The sequence below is a fragment of the Balaenoptera acutorostrata genome, chromosome 1 (assembly GCF_949987535.1).
Source record: "Balaenoptera acutorostrata chromosome 1, mBalAcu1.1, whole genome shotgun sequence".
Classification (NCBI taxonomy): Eukaryota; Metazoa; Chordata; class Mammalia; order Artiodactyla; family Balaenopteridae; genus Balaenoptera; species Balaenoptera acutorostrata.
Window position 1 is genome coordinate 127,717,136 of NC_080064.1, and position 12,143 is coordinate 127,729,278.

General features: G+C 43.0%; 1 protein-coding gene across 2 annotated transcripts in view; it reads right to left on the reverse strand.

Moving 5' to 3' along the window:
• Positions 1-12,143, reverse strand: part of ILDR2 (immunoglobulin like domain containing receptor 2) — a 61,020-nt gene that overhangs the window by 26,345 nt on the left and 22,532 nt on the right. The window lies entirely within an intron of this gene.

Genomic DNA, 12,143 nt, shown 5'->3' on the forward strand with positions numbered 1-12,143 from the left:
TAGCCTAAAGATATTTCAATGATTAAAGTTTTCAAAGGCAAGGAAATGATAAAGCTAGATCAGTTATACACTCTTCGACACTCCTTCTGGCTTCAGAAATACTCTGTACATATGTATATGGTACGGCTTTTCCATATGGTACCCACAGCTGGCGTGGTATGGACCCAAGTGCCTTCTGCGTGATATGGCCCAGAAGCTTAAGGGCTGGTGTCAGAACAGGTGCCCCTCGGGGCTCTGAGAAGCAAAGAGCTATGCAGGAAACAACACACTGGAAGAGTTTGGGGAGGAGGTTAGTCCTTTTAAAAACTAGCCTGGTTTATACAGAAAGAAGTGCTGAATGCTTCCACCATGTTCTCATATCCAGGTAAATATAAAGGCTGTAATAGGACTTCTGCCCTGTACCAGGTTCTCTCTATCACAGTGCAGCCCTGCTAAGAAACAAGTTGCACTAGGAAACAACTAGCAAACTTGCTTCCTTTGAGGCTTGTGATGGCAAAAGGTCACTATGGTCCCTAAGCCTGCAACTGAATCTTACTTCACTTATGGGCATGACATATGCTTCTAGAACAGCTCTGTCCAGTAGAAATGTAATGTGAGCGACCAGTAATTTTAGCTTTTCTAGTAATCACATTAAAAGTTTTTTTTTAAAAAAAGATTAAATTACCTTCATGATATTTTTACTTGTACCAATGTAGCCAAAATATTAATACTTCAAAGGCTCTGTAGCTACACATCACTATTAGAAAACACACCTCTAGGGGTCTGGTCTCTTTGGTTCATTAGAAAACAACTTTTCCTGTTGAAGTTTGTTGAGGTGCATTAGAGAAAAAGTTACCCATGTGTGTGGTTTATATTTTGAGTCTAAAGGTCATAGTTGGTCACTGATCCTCTCCTCTATCAAATCACCCCATAGAAAAGCAGCTCTGCCAAAAGTCAAAGAAAAAGAAGTTCTTCCAAGGCACTAGGAGAGGATGCTGCAGCAGGGGCAAGGTGTTAGGGAGTCAGGTAAAAGGGCTCTTTGCTCACTTTATTTTTCTTGGCTCTTCTCAACTATACAAGGCCAGTGTGGTAAAATGTGTCCCAGTCATGTTTCCTGCCTGGGTAATGGTCCCACATTTGAAAAGTTAATCAGTACCAGAGTACATTCCAAGGAAAAGAAAGCATGGAGTGGGCCACTGGGTTAACTCTGTTTTATTTTGTATTTAGTTATATTTTTGGCCACGCCATGCAGCATGTGGGATCTTAGTTTCCCAACCAGGGATCAAACCCGTGCCCCCTGCAGTAGAAGGTGGTAGTCTTAACCACTGGACCGCCAGGGAAGTCCTGAAGTTAGCTCTGTTTTAGGTTTTGGCAAGAAGGGTTTCCTTCTTTCTGTCTTCCATGTTGTGCAGCTGACATGGTAAGAGTGGTTTGGTGCTTGCAAGGTCTCTTGCAAAAACAAGTGGGAGCCAAGTAGGTCATTGGAAAAGGGCATCTTGAAGGAGAGATGGGCTAGCCTTTGGCCTAAGCCTACATGAAAGGCTAGGAGGTTCCCCAAGGCTCACACGTGGTCTAGTCCAGTTCCCTAGGATAGGCGACCCGACAGGGATTTGGGGCCAAAGTCCAAGCAAGTGATTAAGAGCATGCATTGGTCTCACATGGAATGTTCTCTGTACAAATATCTCTTGGAAGCTCAACAAGGCAAGAGACAGGTGGTCAAGGATTTGGGAATTTGGGATCTTGGACATCTCTTAAAGGCATCATTAGTATTAATTACAGCCAACAGCCAATGATCAAGAAGTCAATATTAAAAAAAAAGAAGTCAATATACTGTGCTTTTAGCAAGGCAGTTATCAGATGCTTACTTAATGGTGTTTTTTTTAATATGGACAATTAGTACTTCTAAATATATCTTATTGTATGTAGTAAAATGAGAAGCTTTTATTGTGTTTACCTTCTAGTTCTCAAGCCTACCACTGTTTTAAACATCCTTATATGTGCTGTAGCCCAAATCATTAATTACATTCATAAGAGAAATGTTATTGATGATATAAGCTATCGATTTGTATACAATTTCTCACAGGAAATTAGCTATGTGATAATAATTAACTATAAAAAAATCCATACATTCAAGGAGGATATGGTACTCACACATATTATATAGAGCATATTCTATTGGAGTAAGCAGTGCACTGGGAGTCAGGGTACTGAAGGCAGCTTTGACATTAGTTTACTTGGTGACCACTATGGACAGATTACTTCCTCTTTCTAGGACTCAATTTTCTCATTAGTCAAATGAAGCGGTTGAATGAAGAGACCCATAAATAGGGAGACCATACAACTTGGTTTGTCTGGGACAGTCCTGGTTTATGCCTGTTGTCCTGGTGTAATTATTAATAGCACCCCTTTTAATTCCAAAGTGTTCTAATTTGGACAATTATTTATATGGTCACCCTATCCATAACATTTTCAGTTCTCAAATCTGATACTCAGTGATCAGAGTTGCAAACTCAATTCCATATATTTATACGGACCAGTAGATAATGCAAACAAGTGCAGCTGGTCAAATGTAATACCACTGGGAGCAGCTGGGCGTGTGGCAAATGGCATCTTGTGTCTGTAGGGGCTGCTTCTACGCACCTCTAGCCAATTGTTGCCTCACAGAAATGTGTCTTCAGGGTTGCAAATCTTCCTATTTTTCAAGATTAGCCAGACCCCAGATTTTTATGTGAAATATCCTGATTTTCAAATGTTGGCAACTGATTCATAGATTTTAAAAATCACTGGACAAGCCATATACAATATGTTTTGGGACTGTATAGAACCCAGAGGTCATGTGCTTGCAACCACTGTGGGGTATATATACACAGATATAATTATGATGGATAAAACACACAAGCTGGATTTCCACACATGCTGTTTAGAACAACACCTTGATGGTGTTCTGACACTACTTCTGCACACAGAATGTTAGTGAATATAAGCTCTAGGCAGCTGTGTTCAAATTGAAATCTGAAAGCAACAGTATGACACACCAAATTGTTAGCCCCTATTTCTGGGGCACTGGAATGGGCATCATGGAAGAACAATGAAGGGGCTTTCATGTTTTAGGTTTTTTTTTACATGTGTAATTGAAAAAGTTAAAATAAGAAACATGGACAGGAGATTCACAAAGCTTGTCACTCCAACAGAAAGACATACATCAAGCTTCTCATTCTCCCTGAAGCAATGGCCAATAGCTGACACTTCAGAAGATGGTGAAGCCTTCCCATAATGCACCCGTGTAGTGTTAGCCCCAGGGTGGTGTGGGTGACAGACTTTGGCAGTAAAATGGGTAAAATTAAATGTCTTCAGAATTCAGAACATAGTAGGAGTTTGGGGATAGCAGATTATACCACTATGTTATGTCAACAGTAGAGAGGGAGAGAGAGAGCAAAGCTCTCTGGCTTTTATACCATGACCTATATTTTCCTCGAGCTAAAGGCATTTTAAAAAGTGAATTTATGCTGGAATCCTATATTTCTAAAAGTCATTTTGCTTCCAGCTTCTTGCTTAACAATTCCTAAAAACTGCTGTTGCCAGTTAGAAATGCTCTAACTTTTCTTCCTATCCTACTCTATCCTATTCTGTCACATCCAATGAAGGTCTGATGTTAGAGAGTCCAAACAATTGCAGTAAATACATTCCAGATTTCAGCAGCACTTTACCAACACTTGTGAATCACTGTCATTCTTCCAGGATTCAGTTAGAGTAGCAATTACAAGTCACTTTAATGTCTAAGAAAAGGATGGAAAACAGACCCAGCAAATAGAAAGCCACATTTACTCTTTTCAAACCCCAGCTCAAACTATGAGTAGAAAATAGTTTTCATGTAAGCGCTTCAAACAGTTTCCCCCAAACCTTGCAGAATCCATTACTTTTAAGAAATTTCCACATGAATAGACCAAATGAATCAGGCATACTACTAGTTTGTACACACACACAGGCAAGTGTCAGTATCATTCCATACCGTCACAAACATCATAGCCCAAAACATTCATGTATTTTGGGTTGAATGACGAAGGCAGAAACAATCATTTTGAATAAAACAACTTAACAGATTTTACCTATATAATTCCCTGTTTCAGCTGTTTTCTGCCACTGACACCTTGAAGTTATCCCCAACTGAACTCTTGGTACATATTCCTGAGAACAAGCTCACTTCTGGAATGTCTCCAATTCATTCATTCAACAAAGAAATGTATGTTGTGCCTGGTGGAGAGGCAGAGAGGAACAAGACTCGATCCCTATGCTTGAAAGCCTCAGGCTCGCCCATGCAGCTTGTCCAGCAGTGTGAGGCTAAGAACTCAGCTTTACTTCTCTGCTTCTGGGTCACATGACTTACCAAGGTCAAAGGACTTTCTTCCTGCCAAGTCCCCTGTTTTCATTAGCTTTTTTTTTTTTTTTTGCATTTTTGACATCAGGTTCCCCCAGTCATGAGGCCTTCCCCCAGAGACACAGTCCTTGCCTGGTTTCCCACTCCTCTCCTACCCATGGCATTATCTTCACATATTTCACAACAAACCATGTCCCGGTGACATTTCCCCAAGGTTCTGATACCCTTTTCTTGGCCGGTCAGGCCCTCAATGCAGGATGTACTTAACCTTCTTTACTAAGATAACCAGCTAACAAACTTCTCAATCTTCTGCTTCACTCAAATTCTTACCACACACAGTGTACAAGACTCTGAAATATGTTCCGAAAGAGCCGTGTAAGAATACTGCCCTGAGAGGCTGCGTCCTCCTCCATGCTCCCGGCTTCATGAGAGCACTTGTCTCTCAGCTGCCGTGATTCCTTTACACGTGCCTACACTAGCAGGATGGAAACCCCTCTGCATCCCCAACAGCGTGGCACGAGGCGGCACCTCACCCGTCAGGACCTTGAACTTTTCCCAGTAGTAAATCCCCATTGTTTTCTATGCTGGGCTTCAGGCTGGACTTCTGATTTACTGCTCACGTTCGTGCCTTTTATCCAGCTCAGATGGACTCTTAATGGGCATATGAAGGAACCTTTGATTCATTCAGCACCATTCTATGTACTGGAGAATGTTTAGCACCCCTGCACTCAGGGCTCAACGCCAGGAACGTCCTCTACTCACTGGAATATCCCCAAATGCCATCTTGCCATCTCAGGGGATTGAAGCACCACCTCATCCCACCCCTACAAGCTGAAAGCCACGAGCCTAGGGTATTTTCAAGGCAGCCATTACAGAGCGATACAATATGCGCCCCAAATTGGTTTTTGTCTCTAGTCTTAAAACTTAAATCCAAGCTCTGATCATTAGTCCAAGTTCTAGATGTAGGACAAACTTGTTTTCAGATCCTAGATCTGCTACTCAATTATTTGATGACAAAAGACACATTATTTAATGCATTGGACCTTATGAAAAGAAGGGAAAACAATACTTCCTTTGTCCTTGTGATGTCAACACTGCTGACAGCATAGTTAGCTCCATTCATTTCTTTGAAACGTACTAACTTGGAGTCCTTTTCCATTTTGCCAATATATCATACAAATGAACCTTCTGTTCAGGATGATCTAGAATGTTTTTCTTCCCCAGCTTCTTGAGGTTCCCTTCTTTTCCCTTCTGCTTAATGCACATCTTGGCTTCATCCCACTTCCAAGCTTTCCTGAGATGCCCTGGATCCGTTTTCAGGGATGTACTGTATCCACCCCTGATCTCTCAGATCCTAACCCTCTAAAAGGTTTCTCTCCTAAGTCTTTGAGGAGAGCAGATGTTTTTCTCTGGTCCTTTTAAGTGTAAAGTTGTTTCTGTGGCTGTTTGGAATCCCCCCAAATTGGAAATTTCCCAAGGGCACACACATCCCTGTTTTTATTCTATATTCCCATGGCAACCATGCATTCAATAAATAAAGATTATGATTATCCATCACAAATGTGGATATAGTCTCCCTTTCTTTTATATGTAAACTATGTATTTAAGCATTTCATGTGTGTACTTTTTCTTTTTTTGTCCCTTTCGTTTTGGCTCACTTTAAATTATAGTGAATAATTCTTACAGTGAATTCTCTCCACAAAGAGTAGTATCAGACCATCTGCAATTAACTGTTAATAAATGCTTCAGGCTTTTCGGCAGTGATTATAAGCTTGGCCTAAGGCACTGACTTCTATTCACACAGAATTCTAAAATCAGATTGTATTGCCAGAAAGGATCTCGGAGGTCATCTAATCCATAACCCACTCCATGTTTTCAGGAACCTGAGGCTCAGAGAGCTTAAGAATCTTACCCAAAGTCACACAGCTGACTAATAAACCAGGAGTAGAACCTGGGTCTACTCACCCCCATCCCTATCTTTTTTCCCCAGTATCTCACTCCCCTTCAAGCTTTGCTTATTCTTAATTTAGAAATGTTAGACATGTGCAGCATTTCTAATCTCCTAGTATCTGCAGTGAGCAACACAGAAATTTGTGTCTGTGGCATTACTGCTCTACTTACATAATTAAAGTATAATGTTTGGATATAGGAGTGTTGGAGATGGTTAACAATTTCAGCACCTTTTAAAGCTGTGACCAGAAAATGATTACTGAATACATCATAACACAGTATGAGCTAATTAAAAGGCATTCACCATGCTGCTATAAACTAATAAACAATAATAAAAATGATTGCAAAGCACTCTGCCTTTGCAAAGTGCTATAGTGATCCAACCCCCTAGCCCTCAAGAGTGAGTAGATGCAAAGTGTTATTAGTAATATAACGTGCTTAACTTGGCCTGAGATGAAATGACTAAGACATTTAGATTTGATTCCAAAATGATGTGGAGCAGGGTGGGATTTTAATGCAAGGAGGAAATTGACTTTCTTGGTGCCCAGTGTGATTTCCTGAGCTCCCTGTGCTCCAACCATCAGACCTGCACAGACACTTCAGATGCAAAGATATCAAGAACGGCTAGTTTCCTTAACCCAAAAAGCCCAGGCGGTCCACGGCAGACACGGAGGGGCACACAGCTTGGTAGGTCTCGGATTGTCAGAGTTCCTGCCCTTTCCTCCGTGGCCAGGCCCCTCTCGGTGTGAGGGGCTTGGGCATGGAGCATTTCCCAGAGCAAATTCTGAGGCACTGCACCGTGTGAACTCAGACCTGCACACTTGAATAGCGGCAGCTGGCTTTGGAGAAAAATGCCATGGCTGTCTCCTGACCGGCTTTCAAGGGCTGCCATTCTTTCTTTCCAGGGCTGAGCCGATTTTCGGCGACACCCGCTCTCCCGCGGGCCTCCAGGGCCTCCCCTCTGCGGGGCCCGTCCCCTCCCTCCCGCGCACCGGCTTCGCATTTTTGCCGCCTCCCGGCTCTGTCGACTACAATGCGGCCGGCGTGCTGACCCAGCTGCTCCAGCTCCCGCCTGGGTAACCACGGCAACCGCGGGCTTCAGGAATGCTCACTAATTGAAGGGCGAGTTTCCTCCCACAGTGATGAGCAACAAATGAAGCAAAAATAGTGAGGCGGGATAAAGGCTTCGAGGGAGCAGGGGGGAGGGAGGGGAGAGCAGTCCCAGAGCGAGACTGGGTGGCTGGGGGTGAGGGGAGGGCAAACAGCGCCTTCAACACCTCGTTTGTTCTCTTCACAACCCAGGGCAGTGAAGAACCTTAAAGGACATCGTTTACCCGTCAGAAACCTCAGCACACGTTTTTCAGTGAACAACTGTTACTGCAAACCACCACCTCTTTGCTGGGCCCCTTTGCTTCTAGTAAATGAATGGAGATGTGCACATCCCTGGGTCCCCATAATTAGAATGCCAGCTAACATCCAGGGTGCAGCAGGTGAAGGTGAGCTGAAACTAATTGGATCCCAGCTCCTCTGGATCTTCTGTTCTCTTCAATCAAAAAAAGAACTTTCCAGGTGATCATCTCTAAAGATGGGGTGACCATCACACCAGTATGCCTGTTGTCTTGACATAAATTATTAAAAGTCTCCCCTTTTCACTCTCAAGAGTATTCTAATTTGGACAATAAATTATAAGCTCACACTATCAAAAGTCTTTCCAGGCCCATCCAGATCCTAATCCAAGTCTCAGGTGTTCCCCAAACCCTTCCAGACTTCATCAAATGGCCTGTGTGACCTAATCCTTGTATTTAGGTTAGGTAGTAAACACCCTGTAATTAACTGAGAAACAGGGGCTTCCGACAGCTACCAAAACATAGCAACCAAAAGTCGGCATGCTGGGACAGAACACCCTGAAACCCACTAGCAGGAAGATTCCCACAGGGCCGATTAGGGTCACCACTCGCAAGGCACTGCACAGATGTCACTGAGAAAACATGAATCTATTAGTAATAGGATTGCCAATTAACAGATGGCTCATTAAAGCCTCTGCCCATGGAATGGGCTAAAAGAAAATCAGCTCTCTAGGAGGAGTCCCGGAACACAGAATTCCCTAAAGAGGGTTCCCTCAAATTAGGGATGACATCCTGGCAATGAGATGTGGGGGATAGGAAAAGGTAGGAGAAGGGAACTGACATTTACTGAGTTCGTATTATGTGTTATTTAATCCTCATACTAGGTCTTCCATGTAACTTTCATTTTCCCTCCCCCATTTTTACAGATGAGGAAACCGAGACTCGTCAACATTGACTTACTGAAGGTTATATTGCTGCACTGAGTCCACAGATATCTGACCCCAAAGCCCCGTGCTCTTCACAGTGGACCTTATCCAGTATCCAGATTGACCTTTCGTCAAGATCAGAGTTTTGCAACCTTGCTACTATTCACATTTGGGGCCAGATAATCCTCTGTTGGGGGTAGGAGGGCTGCCCTGTGCGTTGTAGGATATTCAACAGCCTCCTTGGTCTCTATCCACTAGATGCCATGGTACCCCACAAGACGTGACAACCACAATGTTTCCAGACATTGCCAAGTATCTCCTGGGGGGTCCAAAGAGGCCCCTCTTGAGAATCAGTAGCCTAGATATTTAATATCAAATATAGTTTTAATCTTTTCTTGTATTGTTCTCTCATTGCTTCAGAAATATAATACTTATCTTTACCAAAAGACAGTAATTTTCATAGGGACAAAACAGTGCCATTTTAAAATTTTGTATCCTCAGTGTGCTAGGGACATAGTATGCAAAAAAGACTGGTTAAAAGTTAAATCATAATTCAAATACAAATCACGCTTGAAGAAAAACTGACTCTATCGCATGGTGCCTATCAAAGAGCAAGGTTGCGATTATGCAGTGGAGAGGTCTGAAGGCCAGAGGAGGCTTCCTGCAAAGGGTAAAAGGCCTGATCCCTAGTCTTTGGAGCAACCACAAACCCCACTCCACTGCTCAGATGGTAGAAAGCTCATTATTGGCAGCCATTAACCAGAATCAGATGCTAGTTGATGCCTGGTTGACTTTTCTGCCTCCTCCGTCTCCTCCACCCCTTCAACAGTTTTCTGGTTCTTCTCAAAACCAAGACCAACAGAGGCATCTAGGTAAGCTCAGGGCAGAGTAGGCCAGAGCTAGGAGAGAGGGCTGGGAGAAAAGCCAGTGGGGCTGAGGCCTAAAAAGCTCCCTCCCATTATAAGTTTTGTGTCCCCCCCTTTCATGGGAGGCAGTGCAGTTATCTCAGCTCTTCAGGAAATCTGAAGATAGATAGGGTAGGTCCATCCTCCTAGAGGAATCAACTCCCCTTGACGTCTTTCATGTGAAGCCAAGATATCTGAAGTGTAATCAAGTCTGCAAAGGAAAATGTGGGCACAGCCCAAACTGAAAGATGTTCCAAAGGAGTAACCCCCAGATGTATGGCTATAGTGTGACTCGGTAATTAATTCCTTCTCTCCCTTTTGCCAGGAGTCAACTTTTCTTTCTTCTCCTCCAATTCTTTCCCCCTCTTCCTCTGTTTGTAAATCTTTGAGAGAAACAGCAACAGTCAATCTCAGAGATCAAAGTTTGAGCAGGCAACAAAGACCTCCGAGGAGGAAGCTGTTGCCATGGGAACTCTCTGAGCTGAAGCCCTTTTAATCGGCAGATCTCCTGGTTAGCAGCACAGGCTGGGGCTGGTAAAGAGGAAGAGAAGGGGGAGGGGCAGTCTTGGCAACAAGTAGCCTTTCTAAACAGCCAGGACTCCACCTGGGGGTGGAGGTAGGACAGGATTCAAATTGAGGCAGCACTGGCACGGGGGTGAGTGCCTGAGAATCTCTGCACAGCCACAGAAACAGACTTCCATCAAAGATCCCTAAAGCCCATCACAAATTCCGAGATGTCCCCTCCCAAGAATTCCCTGATTTCTTATTATGTTCTTAATGGCTTTTTAATACTAATGGGCAGAAAGGTGGATTTTAGACCAGAATAACACTTTCAGGCACAGTATTGTGAATAATGTGACTTTTTTTTTTAAAAAATTAATGCCTGCCTGTTTCTCCACCTCTTGTCTGGGTAATATATGTTTACTTCTGGATAAGTCACAGGAGGAAATGGAAGGAAAACTAGAAGCACGACAGGAAAACAAAGGTAATTCTGTGGCATTACCTTCACATTCTGTGGCATTATTCTTCACAGGGAATAATCAATCCCAACTTAGCGCCTACTCACAAGGACCTGCTGGGAGCAAGCCTATTTCTGGCCTCCTGAAATAGCATGGCATTTGGCCTAAAAAGAAGCAGAAATTGATGAATTCCACAAAATATGAACAGTGTGTGTTTTTGCCTGCCTGGCGTTCTTTTCTTCTTCATTTGGAAACAAATGTCCAACTTCTCTTTAGGAAGCTAGTCCTTTACCCTTTTGCCTTCAATTCATATGGTTCATTTGGGGCTGGTGGTACCCTACATGCCACTCCCCAACAACAGGATGTTTGCTGACACTGTGGAGAGAGGCAGTTTATCCTCCTGAGAGCAAAGGTGTTAAAGACCTGCTAGGGGCCAGGTTTGGAGACAGCCTGCCCAAGAATGCAGCTAACACAGAGGAGATAGAGATTCTTTAAAACATAATCTGAACACTGGGACTCAGCCATGCTTGAAGCCAGGAATACCCTTGGACTTATTGGTTACCTGAGCCAAAAAGGTCCCCTAAGCCAGTTTGAGAACCTATCCCTTGCAATTAGAAGAGTTCTGAAGAACATAATAGTTAGCTCTGATGGTGAGAGTTTGAAGAGAGATTTTCTTCTTCTTCCGTTTTGTTTGAAATTTTTATAATAAACATATCATTTTTGTAAAACAGAAACAATATTAAAACAAAACAGGACAGCAGTATTTGGGGCATCACCCTATACAGAGAATTAATTCTGCAATCTGTGGATATTTTAGATAAAGTCAAAATTATAGAAAGGATGCTAAAGCCATCTTGTTTATCCTAGTATTTTGGACAAGAGAACCTGTTCCATGTTGAAAGCTCATCAGAGAGGGAGTCTCTATAATCTCCTTCAACCAACCATAATTTCCAAAAATTGTTATTTACCATTAGGTAAGTCTTTCTTAGCTTTAATTCTGAACACTCTTGGCTCATGTCCTGTTATTCTTTTCTCGGTCCAGAGGCACAAGTGTTCATCCAGCCATATTTCCACTGGGGCCCTTTCCCTCCTTTATCTACTTGGCCCTTAAAAAACAAGCTACCACATGACACATCAGAAAGAAGGGGTCAGGCCCTTATATTGTGCATAGAAAGAAGTAAGAACAAGGCGAGCTGCTTTTAGATTTTAAAACAACAACTTCCCTACTTGAGCCTTCCTGAATGGTGAAGTCCTTTTCCTGCCAGCTGGAGCTGACCGAGGGAACTTTATTCCTATCCAAACAGTGGCATGGTTCCAGGTTATAAACAGACTGTTCCCGCCACTGATCCTAGACCAATGTCTAATCTCAGGGTGGCAGATTTCTGGACACTTCCACCTTCTGTGACTGTCTTCTGGTATGGCCCTACGATCCCAAACATCTGTCTAAATATTTCTAAGGTACCTGTCACCGTCATCTCAAAGCACCCTAAACACCACGTGCATTTCCAGCTTCAGAATGACTCTACCTTCTGAATCATCAAAAAGAGACTAAAGAGTGTTCAGTATAGTGTTTGCATTTAGTGTGGAATCAGCGGTTATCCTCCCATTTCTCTGAATCACATCTTTGGATATTTCTGAAACCTCTGAAAGAAGCATCTGAAGCGATTTGTACATGGTTCAGATGTATGGGGAAAAGAAGGTGG